The sequence below is a fragment of the Rhinolophus sinicus genome, chromosome 4 (assembly GCF_057876585.1).
Source record: "Rhinolophus sinicus isolate RSI-liver-muscle chromosome 4, RSI-T2T, whole genome shotgun sequence".
Classification (NCBI taxonomy): Eukaryota; Metazoa; Chordata; class Mammalia; order Chiroptera; family Rhinolophidae; genus Rhinolophus; species Rhinolophus sinicus.
Window position 1 is genome coordinate 24,965,108 of NC_142504.1, and position 15,214 is coordinate 24,980,321.

The following is a 15,214-nucleotide window of genomic DNA, read 5'->3' on the forward strand; positions in this document are numbered from 1 at the left end:
TATCTTTATTTGTAAAAATTTTTTTCCAATGGGATATTAAATTGTCCACATTTCCAGCTTATGCTGCTGTGCTCTCCCTAAGAGACGCTGGGTAAGCCAGACTCTGCATCTCAGTTGTGCTGTGATTCACTTGAGTCCAGAAGCAGTGGAGGAAACTTTCACAAGGCCAGTAGAGCCTGACACTGGACCTGTTCCAGTTCCCTCCATGATGGTCGAGGAAAGACTATATCATAGGCCAACCCTCACTCTGGAGGAGGCTAAAACTTCAAATGATATTAGGAAAAGAGACAATGATGGTTGTGGCCAAGAACTCTCCACTGAAGCCAGTGGCCTAGGACATAGAGATAAGGGAATCTGGTAAAAGAGACAAGGGAAGAGAAAGTTTCATAAATTTAATCCAATTCAGATGTCTATTCTGCATATACTTTTTCTCTAAAAAGATCTCATCCACTTCTAAGGATTTAAGTATCATGTCTATATAAAAATAAAACAAATAAATAATAACTGAACAATTATCATCAAAGCTGTATCTCTAACCTTAAAATTTCTAACTGCTTAAAATCTCTACAAGGGTACATAAATGACTCAATATATCCATCTGTGGAATGGATATGACAACATCCTCAGAAACAATTTCAATATTAAATGACTGTTGATATTTTAAAAAGTTGTAAATATTAAATGAGATGATATCTGTAGAATAATAGCACAGTGTAAGGACACATTATGTATTCAATAAATAGTAATTTCTTACACACTCATTTTGCCTTCTCCTATGGAATATGTTTTTAAAAATATGAAAGTCTTGTTATCTCATATAGACCAATTTACATTTTTTATTTTGTATTTCGTCATACTTCTAACTGAAAAATCAACACTAAGAATAATCGCTGGCAGTCTAACTTAGAATCTTAACCCATTTGACAAATGACCCTATTATTGTAGTACCATAGGTGAGCGAAACAGTCAATTTGGCTTTCAAAGTAACTCAATTTTGGAAAATATTTTTATGTGTAGATTTGTCAGCAATCTCTATACAATTGTTTAAATAGTCATTATGTACAAACCAAGCAAAGTATTGGGGACAGAAAATTAAAAACTCCTCTTATATGTGCTCTGTTTTCTGCTTAACCTTCACAGGTAGAGCTTGTGAAAATAGTCTCTTCTCAAGATACAGAGAATAACTGATTTGAACTAGATGTTGTTACAAGTGCTGTTTTTATTATAAAGAATTAAATATGATTAAAATTGAAAAATATATCTCTGAAACTTTTAATTCACCTTTAATTTAACTAATTAATTTCAGTTCTGGAGGGCTTTACTTGTTATTTCCTTGACTATTTTATTATTTTGGCTATCTTTCTACCCTAGGAAAAATATTGAATAATTGAAGTTATTGTCTCATTTTTTTAATACATTTCAAACAAAGAATTGAATTCGGAAACTATCAGTTTAATATCACATTGGCTGGGGGGATTAGAAAAATAACCAATGAAACCTGCCAATAATGAGAACTTTAACAAATGGATTTAAAAGCAAAAGGATAGCCATGTAGCATGTTAGAAACAGCCGAAGACTTAAATAGTGATCTGAAAGACACACATAAAGAAATGCTCATAAAGTAGTAAGAAAGGTAAACAAATAGTTAATATGGAGGGGAAGGTTATATAAATAGAGAATAGATTTAAAAGGTATTACATACTTGTATGTCTAAACAGGGTTTTGAAAGAGATTATTGAGAGAATGGAGGTAAGCCATACTGGAAGAAACTATGGCTGAAAATTTTCCAGAATTGGTGAATGGTATCAAATCAGGAATTGATGAAAACCTATAAAACCCATACATAATTTTAAAAAGAAACCCACACTTAGATATATTATAATGAAACTTCTAGAATCCAGTGACAAAAATCTTGAAAGAAATATGAAGTTAAGGTAGCTTTTCTAAGAGGAATGGAAAATTGACTAAGAAGCATTTTAGCAACAACTGTACATTTCAGAATATCAAAAACTAAGAGAAAGATAACTGTCATTGAAGAATTCTAGAGTCTGTAAAATATATTTTTTAATTAAAATTTATTGGGGTGACAACGCTTAGTAAAATTACATAGGTTTCAAGTGTACAATTCTGTAATACCTTTGATAGATGATTGGATAAAGAAAATGTGGTATATATACACAATGGAATACTACTCTCCTATAAGAAAAGATAAAATAGTGCCACTTGTGACAATATGAATGGATCTTGAGATTATTATGCTTAGTGAAATAATTCAGACAGAAAAAGTCAAAAAATCATGACTTCGCTGATATGTGAGATATAAAACTGAAAGCAACAAAGGTATAAGACAAACAATATAAAATAATTTTTCTTGAATGATGTCAAAAAAATCAAGATTATTCAGAACGATGAAATTGAAAGGATATACTGCCAACAGATCAACTAAAGAGCTTCTAAAAGTTGTATTTCAGGGAGCTGGAAAATGAACCCAAAGAATGTTCTGAGATGCAAAATAAATGTTAACAAAATAATTACAAGCTTGATAGTAAATCTAAATAAACTTTGACTGTTTTACACAAGAACAACAATATTTAGTAATATTTTTATAATAAGAAAATCAAGATCAAACTAAAATCCTGTACAAAAAAAATCATTATATTTGGGAGGGAAGTAAGCAGAATCAATGCATTCTAAGGTTGTTAGATTATATCACAATAGGTATAATATTTATTAATAAATAGATATAAATATTCATGTTAACATTTTCAGTAAAGGTACTGATAGAATAAAAATGCACTATTAGAAAAAAATACAATGAAAGAAATAGAATTGGGAAAATATTCAGCTTAAAAACATTTTAAAAATATGCTATTAAAATATATTAGGACAAATAGCAGATACTAGAATGCCCAAAATTAATCCAAATATACAAGCATCATAATCAATGTAAGTGAACTAAACTCTACCTAAAATACAACAACAACAACAAAAAATCAGTCAATATAAGGATATACTAAGGTTATATGTATATTTCTCACAGACCTGATATCATGCTAATTAACTTACCTCACTTAGCCCCATTGAATATAAATGGATGTGACAGTACATGGTATCTGAGCCAAAGTTAAGATCAACGATGTTATACTACCATTGCCTTTCCCCTCTGGCATAAAATTTACTCTTTTAGGCTGGACTCTAATATAAAAATGATACATAGAACAGATCCTTATAGCAGGGCCACAGTTCTGTGGTAGTCAGCAAATACCATGAATGAGAAATAAGGCTTTGTTGTCGCAACTGAGATTTGGGGATTGTTATTATTACATAAACTATAGATATCACTGATATAAAACTTGACATTTAAAAGTGGGACAATATTATGTACTGAAATGTGCACCTCTCCCCTGACACCCGACCCCCTTTGTATGTTGAAGCCCTAACCTCTAAGGTGATGTTGTTTGGATACGAGGCTTTGGGGAGGTAAATAGGGTTAAATGAAGTCATAAGGGTGAGTCCCTAATCCGATGGCATTGATGTCCTTATAACCTTATAAAAGGAGTAGAAGACACTACAGAGCTTTCTTTCTCTCTCTCTCTTTCCTTATGTGTACTGAGGAAAGGCCATGCAAGAAAACTTTCAGAAGATAGCCATATAATTCCAGGAAGAGAGGCCTCACAATAAACAGAGTTTGTCAGAACCTCAGTCATGGACTTCCAGACTCCAGAGCTGTGAGAACATCTATTTCTGTTGCTTAAGCCACAGTGTCTGTGGTATTTTGTTATGCCACCTGAAGTTAACTAATACAGATGCTATTATAACAAATGTTCAGGGCTAGGTGGCAAGAGGTGAAAAAATAGTTATTGGAGCTGAGGGAAAAACATTTGTTAAAGTGCCTCCTGGAATAATGGAGATAGAAAACAGATCATTTTAACTTTGGCTTTAGGGAAAGAATTGAGAAACAGCATGACACAGGCATGCTTTGGTTGCTGTTGTCTGCATTTGACCAGATAACAAGAGAAAGAGATTAATACAAAAAGAATGGGTTGATTTGAAAATATAGATGAAAGGAAAAAAGGCAATGCAGAAATTCTGGAACAATAATGTAACTATTTCTCATTTCCAAACTGAAAACTGTTTTCAGCACAAAGGTTGATTAAGACACAGCCCTATAAAAAGATTACCAATGATAAGCTTGTCAAACACTTCATTAAAATCTATGAAAGGATTATATTGGTCTCTATTAAATTCTTTCAGTTGCAAAATATGGCTTAGGAACAAGAGATTAAAAAGAGAACTCTTCCATGAATGCTAGTATATTCAATGCTCCTGTAATCAAGTCTGAAAAGGAAACACACTTTGAAAAAAAACTGTGTATGTAGCCATTGGCACACAGAGCTAACTGCAATCAAATAGAAAAAGTGTCAAATACAATTTTTTGAGAGAGTTTTACTTCCAGAAGTCACAGACTGAATTCAAAGAGACTGAATGTTTGAAAGTTAAAATAATCTTTGGGCTCCCTATCTTGTTCTTTCACATGCTGGGAGACCTTGACAAGACTCTGTAGCTGACAGATCATGCAGTCACACATTCAGTAAGAATATAGAATATTTTAAGACCACAATGAAAAACCTTGATGAGATAATTGCTGTTTTGAAAATTGTACTTCAAAATCAAAACACACAGATTAATTTATTTAAGTCCACATGGGTCATTAATAAAAAACTGATTATATTCTATGCCAGAGAATATAATCACACGCCTAGCATTTTTACTCATAAATCTGAAGAAAGTGGGTGGAAAAAATATAAAGAGCAGAAATTAATAAATGAAAAATAAAGATATAATTGAGAAGTCACAAGCAAAAGATTATTTGAAATGACTGGTAAAGTTTACAATAACCTATAAAAATTGGTCAAGAAAAGTGGAAAAAAAAGAGGTGGGAGGAGGGAAGTAGAGACATTTGGTTCAAAGATACATATCAGTAGCAGATGATATAAATATAAATTGTATACCATTGTTTAAAAGGAACAAAGATTTAGCTAAAAGAGAAAAATTGCAAAAAAATCAAAACTGACTCATGAAGACATACTATATTTAAAATTTCCTATAATTAGTAGAGAAATTGAATATTTAAAATCTACCCATAAAGTAAATATTAAATTCTAATAATTTTGTGGACAGAATCTATAAAATATCCAAGGCACCAATAGTTAAATCTCATACAAAGTGTTCCAAAAGCAAGCAAACAATACACTCTAATTAATTTTATGAGCTTAATATAACTTTAATATTAAAAACATTGAGAACAATATGAAAAAATTATATAATTATGAAATTAGATGCAAAAAACACTAAATAAAATATTAGCAATCTGCAATATGAATATTTTAATGACTCAAAAATGAAGTTTAAATTATTGAATTGAATTTAATCCAGAAATAAAAAATGTTGCATCATTAGAAAAATCTAATAATGTAATTCATCTAACTAAAGGAGAAATTTTGTATTACTTGGCCAAAAAATGCAGAAAATTACTCAATACAATTTGACAATCATTCATTTATCTAAAACCTTTTGAATATAAAAATAAAATGACATCCTTAATGTGAAAAGAGCAGTCAATTAAAAAAAAATATCATGTATTCAACGGTGAAATGTTTAGAGCATACCCTTTAAAATCATAATTTTTTTAAGAATGCTTATTAACAGTTCTTTTACTGAGCATTATAGAGACTATCCATCAGTTAAATAAAATAAGAAAATAAAATAAAAGTTTTAAGTAAGTATAAGAAAGGAGAATATAAACCTATCATTATTTGTAGAAGAAATAATTGTCTAAATAGATAACACCAAAAAGTCTACTGAAAAATAATAAATTTTAATCTAAAAAGTCAATGACAGTTTAACTGAACTGTAATGTTCAGCTATAAGAGCAAAATTAATCGCCTTTCAATATAGCAACAAAAAGTATATATATATATATATATATATATATATATATATATATATAATATATAGTACAGAGAAAGACAGCACGCCAAAAAAAAGTATACACATTTTAAGAAAGGAAAAACTATATTAAAATTGTAATACTCAATATACGTATACCTATAACAAAGGATGAATATAAGTCACCTGTATACATTTTTTGGCACCCCGGTGTAATATATATATATATATATATATATATATATATATATATATATACACACACACATATATATATACACATATATGTATATAAACATATATATGTGTATATACATATATGTATATATAATATACATATTATATAATGTGTAGTATATATATTATATACATATTATATATTATGTATAATTTTTTGCTATATACATATATATATATATATATATATATATGAAATAGTAAAACATCTGTAAGTTACCAAATCTACAAAACTAATTAAGAAGTGAAAGGCCCTTAGGAACAATTTTTAACCTTGTTTAAGAATTTAAAAAGACCTAGTAAATGCAGAGATAAGTTATTTTCTTGGTCAGCTTGGGCTGCTATAATGAAGGACCAGACTATGGGGCTGAAAAATAACAGACACTTGTTTCTCACAGTTCTGGAAGCTAGATGTCTGAGACCAGGGTACCAGCAAGGTGGAGTTCTGGTGAGAGCCCTCTTCTAAGCTGCAGAGAGCCTACTTCTTGCTATATATTCTTAGATGCCAGGAAGACAGTGACATAGCTCCCTGACCTCTTTTTATAAGAGCACTAATCCCATCATAAGGGATCCATTCTCATGACCTAATTACCTTCCAAAAGCTCTACCTCTAAATACCATCACACTGGAATTAGGATTCAATATAAAACTTAGGAGGGACACAGACATTCAGTTCATTGCAGTCATTTTCACAGATAGGACAACTCAATGTCACAAATGCCAATTGTCAATCTTTAGATTTGTAACAGATTAAAAACGGTAAGACATTATTTGACACTGCTTTCACGGAGAGGTGAGAACTCTGTTTCTTTATTTTAAATCTAGGTCAGTTTTGTGACTTCTTTGACTAATCAAGTATGGTGGGAGAGATACTTGGTCAGCTTCTGGGCATAGGTTTCAAGAAATTCATAGTTTCCATTGGTCTTCTCTTAGAATTCTCTATCTGGATGTGCTGATCTTCCATGTAAAAAGTTCTATTTTCCTTCAACTCCTCTTTTGGAGAAACTCCACATAGGTGCTTTTGTCAATGGCTAAATCAGCCTTCCTGCCATCCCCACCATGATACAGGACATACAAGCGAAGCCACTTTGGACCCTCCTGACAGCCCATACACAAGCTGAATACCACCAATGGCCATATGTCAAAGCCATATGGAACAAAAATATCACCTAAGTAAGTCCTTAAATCCCTGAGCCACAAAATTGTGAGCTATAATAAATGGTTGTCTTAAACGTCTAAGTTTTAGAGTAAACCATAGATTATTATGCCAATATTCAATAGATAATTGAACTAAGATTCAATGCAATTGAAATAAAAATTCCAATAAAGATTTTTTAAATGGAACTTGACATGTTGGTTATAAAAATTATATTCAGTAGCAAAGGGCAAAGAATAAAAAATGACCTTACTAAAGAAGAATCAAGTAGAGCTTATATATTTTATGCCTTATCAATATTCAATAAAAGGCTCCAGACAGTGTAGTATTGACTTACAAATAGAAAAATAAATCATTGAAAGAGAATAAGGGGTGCAGGAAACACACACACAGGCACATGCGTGTGCGCGTGCACACGTGCACGTGCACGCATACACACACACACACACACACACACAGGCACATACATCCTGATCTAAAATAAAGCTATAATTTTTACAATATATGGTATAGGACAATTGGCTCTCCATAAAGAAAAAATAATAAAAATATTTCCAATTTGTGTCATGGCCTAAAGTTAATTCGAGATTAGAGAACCAAACATGAAATTTAGACCTATAAATTGTTAGAAAAAATACAACCTTTATGGTGATAAGAATTTTTGTAAAAAACTAATAAGAATAACAATAAAAACTTATTGTATTATAAGATATCATAAAAAGAGTGAAAATAAAAGCCATAGAGTAGGAGGAGATATTTGCAACACATTTAACCAAAGGATTAATATTTAAAGTATATAAATAATTCCTATATAAAACTTTAAAAAAGACAACCAAATTGAAAAATGGACAAAAGAGATACACAGGAATTCAGTTAAAATAGGAAACTCTACTGACCTATAAACCTATAAAAAGATATTCAACTTTATTAATCATTGGGGAAATGCTATTAAAACTACAATTTGGTAACATTTTACACAGGTTTGCCATTGAGTATGGCTAATGAAAGCCTGGGATCCCAAAGACCTCAATGGCTAGCTTATCACCAATTGAACCAACAACTGAGGCAAAGAACCCATGATAGTTGGCTAAAATGAAGGACCTGTCTACAGACTACTGCTAGAGCTCCAAGCTCAGCCATAGTCATATTAACAACATAGTACTCTATTAACAACATGCACCCAAAACAGGCCATATTTCTAGAAAAATCCCTCTCCTCACCCATCTAGGCAAATTATCGAACTCTTGGGAGCTATTAGATTTTCAACCCTAAATTAGGGCATTGATTGTGCCTCTTGGCTTCTGGCACTTCGGTCCAATTATGGCAGTATTAGTGATGTAGGCAACACTTTTATCAGTTGTGTATGCACAAGCCCCCTTGACTTAAAATATATTTTTAAGGCAAGCTTCCAGGGCCAATGTTGCCTTCAAATTCCACAAACTTTATAATAACAGAGAGCCACACAAACATAACCCATATCAACTCAAGTTTATGTCCACTTAGAAAGGATACCTCAGTTCTACATCCCAGATAACATTGCTCCAGCTCAAGACCTTGCCATTGGAGATGACTTCATCCCCTGCATCAGAGATGATTTTACCTCAGCACTGACACCACCACTTCAGCAAAGCATATGGGCTCTCTCTCCTAAGGCACTGACAAATTGAATGTGGACATTTACGGCTTTTCTTCCTTTGATTTTAGGGATTCTATTAGGTTTCCTGAGATTGATGTTTGCTTGGCCCATGATTCTGGTATGCTGCTTGCTCCCTGACAAAGCATGGGAATACCCCTACACTCCCATGACTAAAAAGAAACCTTGTAAAGAGTACTACTATTTGTTCTATTCTAAACATTTATGGAGATTATTGCTTTCCCTAGGAGGCAACTGTGTCATATTGGTCTAGCCCTTGGGCCCCTGGAGACAGGATGTCCCACTCCCCAATACCTTTTACCCGCCTCATGCAACCTTCCACCATGACTACCTCCCTTGTCTCTGCCCATGACAACAATACCACCCCTTCCCCTTGGTTATAAACAAAAAATCACTAACCTTTATTGATCTGCAAGTCATACCCCTGCAGCAATGTAAGTGCTGGATCTGCAACCTTGACCCAAAGGATGCACCAAGATATTGTCATAAAAGATATGTCACTCTTACATTTCACACATTTTACAACTCTACCATGATATTAGTAGAGACTCTCAACATTTCAAGTTTGTTTTCTTGGCTTATCTCATATAAACCAGGAACTTGGTTATGGGTCCAGCCTACAAGGACTCTTTATACTTGTTTTCCTCTTTTTTACTCTCAAAATAAAAAAGTTTTTTCTATGTTATTTGGGGTAATTTATGCCCTACTCTCTAGAAGTTCTCCTCTACTATTTGAGCCATGTGAATACTCTAAATAATTAAACTCAAAACTGATGTCAAGACATCAAGGAGTCATTTGTAATATAGCTTGTTTAGGTTTTTCTGAAATGCTGTCTTGACCCAATTTTGATGCCCTGGATAGAGTTCCCCTGCATGACCAGCTGATTAAATCCACACCCTAGCCACTTCCCTTATATGACTATCACACTCCAGGCCACTACACATTTCCCCAATTGCCTCAAGGCCAGGCACAAGAAAACTAGAGACAGTCCCTATGCTTCAGAGCCTGAAAAATATTTCAAATTAGCCATCTTCCGGGAGCCCATGAAAACTACCTAACCTTACTCCCCTTGCCATATGTAAACTACCCGCTTAGGCTCCTCAGCGAGACTCAGCTTCACCCAGGTCTAGTCCACGCCCACCAGAACTAAGGGTATCTCAGTAAAATTATACAAAAATGCCTCCCTCTGCTACCCACACCACTTCCTAATTTTGGTTTAGATGAAGCTTTGCTTTAAGCTGCTGTTCTAAAAAATTATTTCCTCCAGAGTCTGAAATGTGGGAAGAAAAGAATTTCCTGGCTTGGATATGTCTGAACAGTTCTAAACACCTATTATCTAACCAGAAATTGGCTCCAGGAGTGTGGAGTAGATAGGGGGCGGGAAGGGAGATGGAGGTAGGAGGTGGGAAAAATAAACAAATAAATAAACACTGAGGCATCTATTTTCTCCTTCCTTGATGTCCATTTTTCTCTCATCTGCCTTTCAGGCTATATGCTTTGTCTACTATCCCCCCACAAGTGAGAGGCTTTCTTTTGTTCTCACTTTGGATTGATGACAAAAATGTATATTTAGAACTCACGTGGATGTAATATTATAGCTGTTTCAAGAGAACTATTTGAAGCTTGAGTTGGTCAAAGAAGACCAACTTGCAGTAGGCATTGTGTTAATGGCAAACTTTTAATGTGAACTCCTTTTGAACAGTCCCATGATCCCATAAGGATATCTGTTATACCGAAAATCATCATGAATGTATTATACAAGCAGCCCTTATGCACATATTTTTTTTTTTTACTTGTAGAACAGGACAACTAATTCTAAAGCTTTTATAAAAAATTTGTCTTTTTTTCCTTATGAAAAAATGCACAATGTCATTAATCATCAGAGAAGTGCAAATTAAAACCCCAGTGAGATGTCACCTCCCACCTATCAGAATGACCATCATCAATAAATCAACAAAGATGTGTCAGCATGAATGTGGAGAAAAGGGAACCCTCGCACACTGTTGGTGCAATTGCAAATTGGTGCAGCCACTAAGGGGAACAGTATTGAGGTTCCTCAAAAATTGAAAAAATGGAGCTACATTGTAACCCAGCACTTTCACTTCTGGGTATTTATCTGAAGAAATCCAAAATACTAATTTGAAAAGACATATACACCCTATGTTCATTGCAACATTATTTACAATAGCCAAAATATGAAAGCAACCTAACTGCCCATCGATAGATGATTGCATAAAGGAAAAAAAAAAAGATGCATAATACAATGGAATAATACTCAGCCATAAAAAAAAGAATGAAATCTTACCATTTGTGACAACATGGATGGACCTGGAAGGTATGCTAAGTGAAATAAGTCAGAGAAGGGCAAATACATATGATCTCAGGTATATGTGAAATCTAAAGAATAAAATAAAAATCAAACAAAACAGAAACAGACTCACAGATCCAGAGAACAAGCTGATGGCTGGAGGATGAGAGGGCAGTTGCGGAGATGGGTGGAAAAGGTGAAGGGATTAAGAAGTACAATTTGTAGGTATAAAATAGTCAAGGGAATGAAAAGTTCAGCTTAGGGACTACAGTCAATAATATATAATAACTATGTACAGTGCCAAGTGGGTACCAGACTAATCAGGCAGGGAGGAGATCACTTTGTAAATTATATAAATGTTTAACCACTATGCTGTATACCTGAAATTAACATAAAATAATATTGAATAGCAACTGTAATTGAAAACAAATATATCAAATATTTGTCATTTATTCTCCCAAAGGTTATTTCTTTGGCTGAACATGCAGATTTTGAAGGAACTCAGAAATATATTGAGGGAGACACCCAAGTCAGTCAAAATGACAGGGTTACCATTGGGCAAGAAATACCTCAGATAATTTTCATATCAAATTCGATTGACTTGAAGTTCACCTTCTTTCTTTTTTCTGAGGAGATATTAAACAGTTAGAAAACAAATTTAAACTATCTAGTAAATCCTCAATTCAGACCAAACAAATTTTTAAATAGTTGGAATCTGATTGTCTTTTATAAGAAAAAAAAAAACAGAAAAGGTGCAGAAGCAGCAATCTCTCTTCCTTTATTTAAACTGTGTGAAGGCTCATAAGACAGTCATATAGAAAGAAATCATACAACTCAAATGGATAGTTGTAGAAGTCCCCATAGCAAGGCAATACTGTAAAATACGAAATGAATACAAAATAAAAGTTAAAAAAATAACAGGTTTGTTAAAGGATTAACAAATCATAAGTGTTAGGAGTAAATTCTCAAAGATATCCATTCGAGAATTCGAAGTTTGGTGCTACAATTAATCTCCTGTATCCTCCATTCCAAACATTAAACACACCGTGAACTTAGTTTAAAACTTTACAACATGTCACAGGACAATTCTTAATAGATTCCTGGAAACAAGTTGAATTTGTCCACTTATGTATATAAAATATGTCATAGTGAAAATAACCACCTAAGAATCCATGTTTATCTCTGAAATCTGTGGTTGTATCACAGGTTTATGTGACAATCTAAATGTCTTTTAACTCACGTAGGATTATGTTGAAATGTATTTTCAGAGAAAATGTTTACATAACCACATGTTCCCTGTAAATTTGCAAATAAAAAAATTCATATGGCACTCAATAAAGATTAATTTTAAAAATTTAGCTTTTAAATATTTCTTAATTCAAAAAGAAAATGAAAATGCAAGATTAGAGAATAGACCTAAATTTATCTGCAGCATCATAGTGAAAGAATGCTTTCTTGTAACTGGAATTTATTGGTCTTTTAAACATTGGATAGTAATTATATTATAAGCTTCTCCATGAACAGAGAACAGAGAATTATTTCTAATCAAATCATTTGCAAATATTTATAACCAGTAGCTCTGATTGGAAAATAATGTGGGTTTTAGAGTGCATCTGTAGAATTCTGATTAAATTGAGTTAAAAAAAAATCTCATAATGCATATTAGTCTTGTTTGTGGAGTCTTTAGTTGGTTATTTTGGATTGGATTTTTTTTTCTAGCCTAACTTAATGTGGCTATAATTTCAATGATGAAAGACTTAAGTCCAATATTATATATATACATACATATGTATATATATAAATTTCACTGTGAGTATTATTCTTTATAGATATATGTAAAAGGGGCAGAACCTTACCGTGTTTCCCCAAAAAGAAGACCGAGTCTTATATGAACTTTTGCTCCAAAAGACGCATTAGGGCGTATTTTCAGGGGATATCTTATTTTTTCATGTACAACAATCTACGTTTATTCAAATACAGTCCTGTCATCTTCTTCTGGAACATCGTCATAACATACTAAACGTGTCGGTCTGGCTAACGATCTTAACTGGGGCTTATTTTTGGAGTAGCTCTTATTATCAGGGAAATACGGTATTAACAAACTATTACTTGCAGGATTCATTTTTTGCCCTTCAATATAGAATTGCTTAGAAAAAAATGATTACAGGAAAACAAGCCAATGGTACTTCACATCTGAGCTATATTGCATTTCCATTATTAAAAGAACAATAATAACACCAATTCACTGCCTTTGATTTACAAAACACAAAAACAAATGTTGCATCAGTTACTTTTAAGGCAGAGAATGAGATAGCCTGAGGATTTCTGATTATTGTCATTTTTATAGAAGAGTGAACTGAGATTAAGGTAAGATTAAGATGTACCAGAGGTCACAAACCTAACCACTGATTGAACAAAGAATAAAAGTTCTATAAACTCTAATTTTACCCTTCTTGTCTACTGTAACATTTGTGTTAAAACCCCTCTGCAGAATCATCAATATCTTTGTATGTGTATCTGTCTCAATTGCTGTCTCTCTGTCTATATATAGAGTTATGCTTAATATATTTGAAAAAATGTGAGTAATTTTGTACGATATATGTACACACATGTATATTTTTATATTTTTACTCAACACATTTGGACAAAATGTAAGTAAATATCTAATAATCCTTCATCCAAAGTTTTCTAGGGATGAAATATAAAATGATGATGGAATTGATGGAGGTCTAGAGAGGTTAAGTGAGTCACTCAGGGTCCCCCTTCTGTAGCAACATCAACACTGGAACATGATTTCTTGATCCCCAGCTGGTGCTCTTTCTCTATTCTGTTCATTTCTTGTTTTCATATGTCATTAAAAACTGTTGGTAGTTTCATTCTTCGTGTCTAAATCTTTGTTTATGTTCTTTCAAACTATATGGCCAGAATTAGTGTATTCATTCTATATAACCACCTTGAAAAGGGTAAACCACATGACACATCTCCATTTCAGTGTAAAATATTGAGGTCCATCCCACTAATGTCAGCTGTAGAATGAACAATAAATGAAGGATCTTTTGGACAACAAATGAAAGATCTTTTAGATATTATAAGAACGATCTCTGAAGTAAATTTTTTAAAGTTATTCTTATCATGATGAATCAGTGTACATAATTATCAACCCCAAAATCTGTAGGGTTTATTAATTGTCATTAATATTTATGTCAGCTGGGGCTTTACTGGTCTAGACTGATCTCAACTGGGCAGCTGTTCTTTTCATTGATGATTAATGGCACGATTGAGTGCCTCTTTTCCAGTATGCTTCTCATTGTCTTCAGACCAGCTGTCTACCTGAGGCGTGTTCCACTTATGGTGGTGGCGGAGGTGAAAGAGAACAAGCCTTACTGCACAAGCATAGTTCAAGCTTCTACTAGCTTTATATCGGTTAAATCCATTGGACAAAGAAGTCATATGACCAGGCCCAAAGTCAAGAGTCTGGGATGCGTACTCTATGAAGTGGTAGCTCCCTTCACAGTTACACGGCAAAAGAAATGGATGTATAATGGTATTCCTGTGGAGGGAATACCATTCATATACATGAATGAGGTCTATGTTCAGGTGTAAATAGCTGAGTGTTTATTGTTGAATTTTTCTTCTATATTCTGAGAGTTACTTTTCTCCTAAGCAAAAGAAAATTCACATTTCCTATGGGATCTTTCAACTCTTATATCAAATGAGCTCAGCTTAACAAATTGCTCCTGAATACCAGATTTTAACAGAGCTCCTGGATTTGCCTAGTCCTGCAAGAGGGTACACAGGTTTCACACTGGAAAGGCGGTTATCTCACAATATCTTCATTCTAGCAAAGTTTGATTTTAGTCATGTCAATTTTGTTGGCTTCTGCAAACCTGCAGGAAATTGACCTATTAAT

The 15,214-nt window shown here is 33.1% G+C and overlaps 1 long non-coding RNA gene across 2 annotated transcripts in view; it reads right to left on the reverse strand.

The window, feature by feature from the left end:
* Positions 1–15,214, reverse strand: part of LOC148758340 (uncharacterized) — a 238,736-nt gene that overhangs the window by 36,136 nt on the left and 187,386 nt on the right. The window lies entirely within an intron of this gene.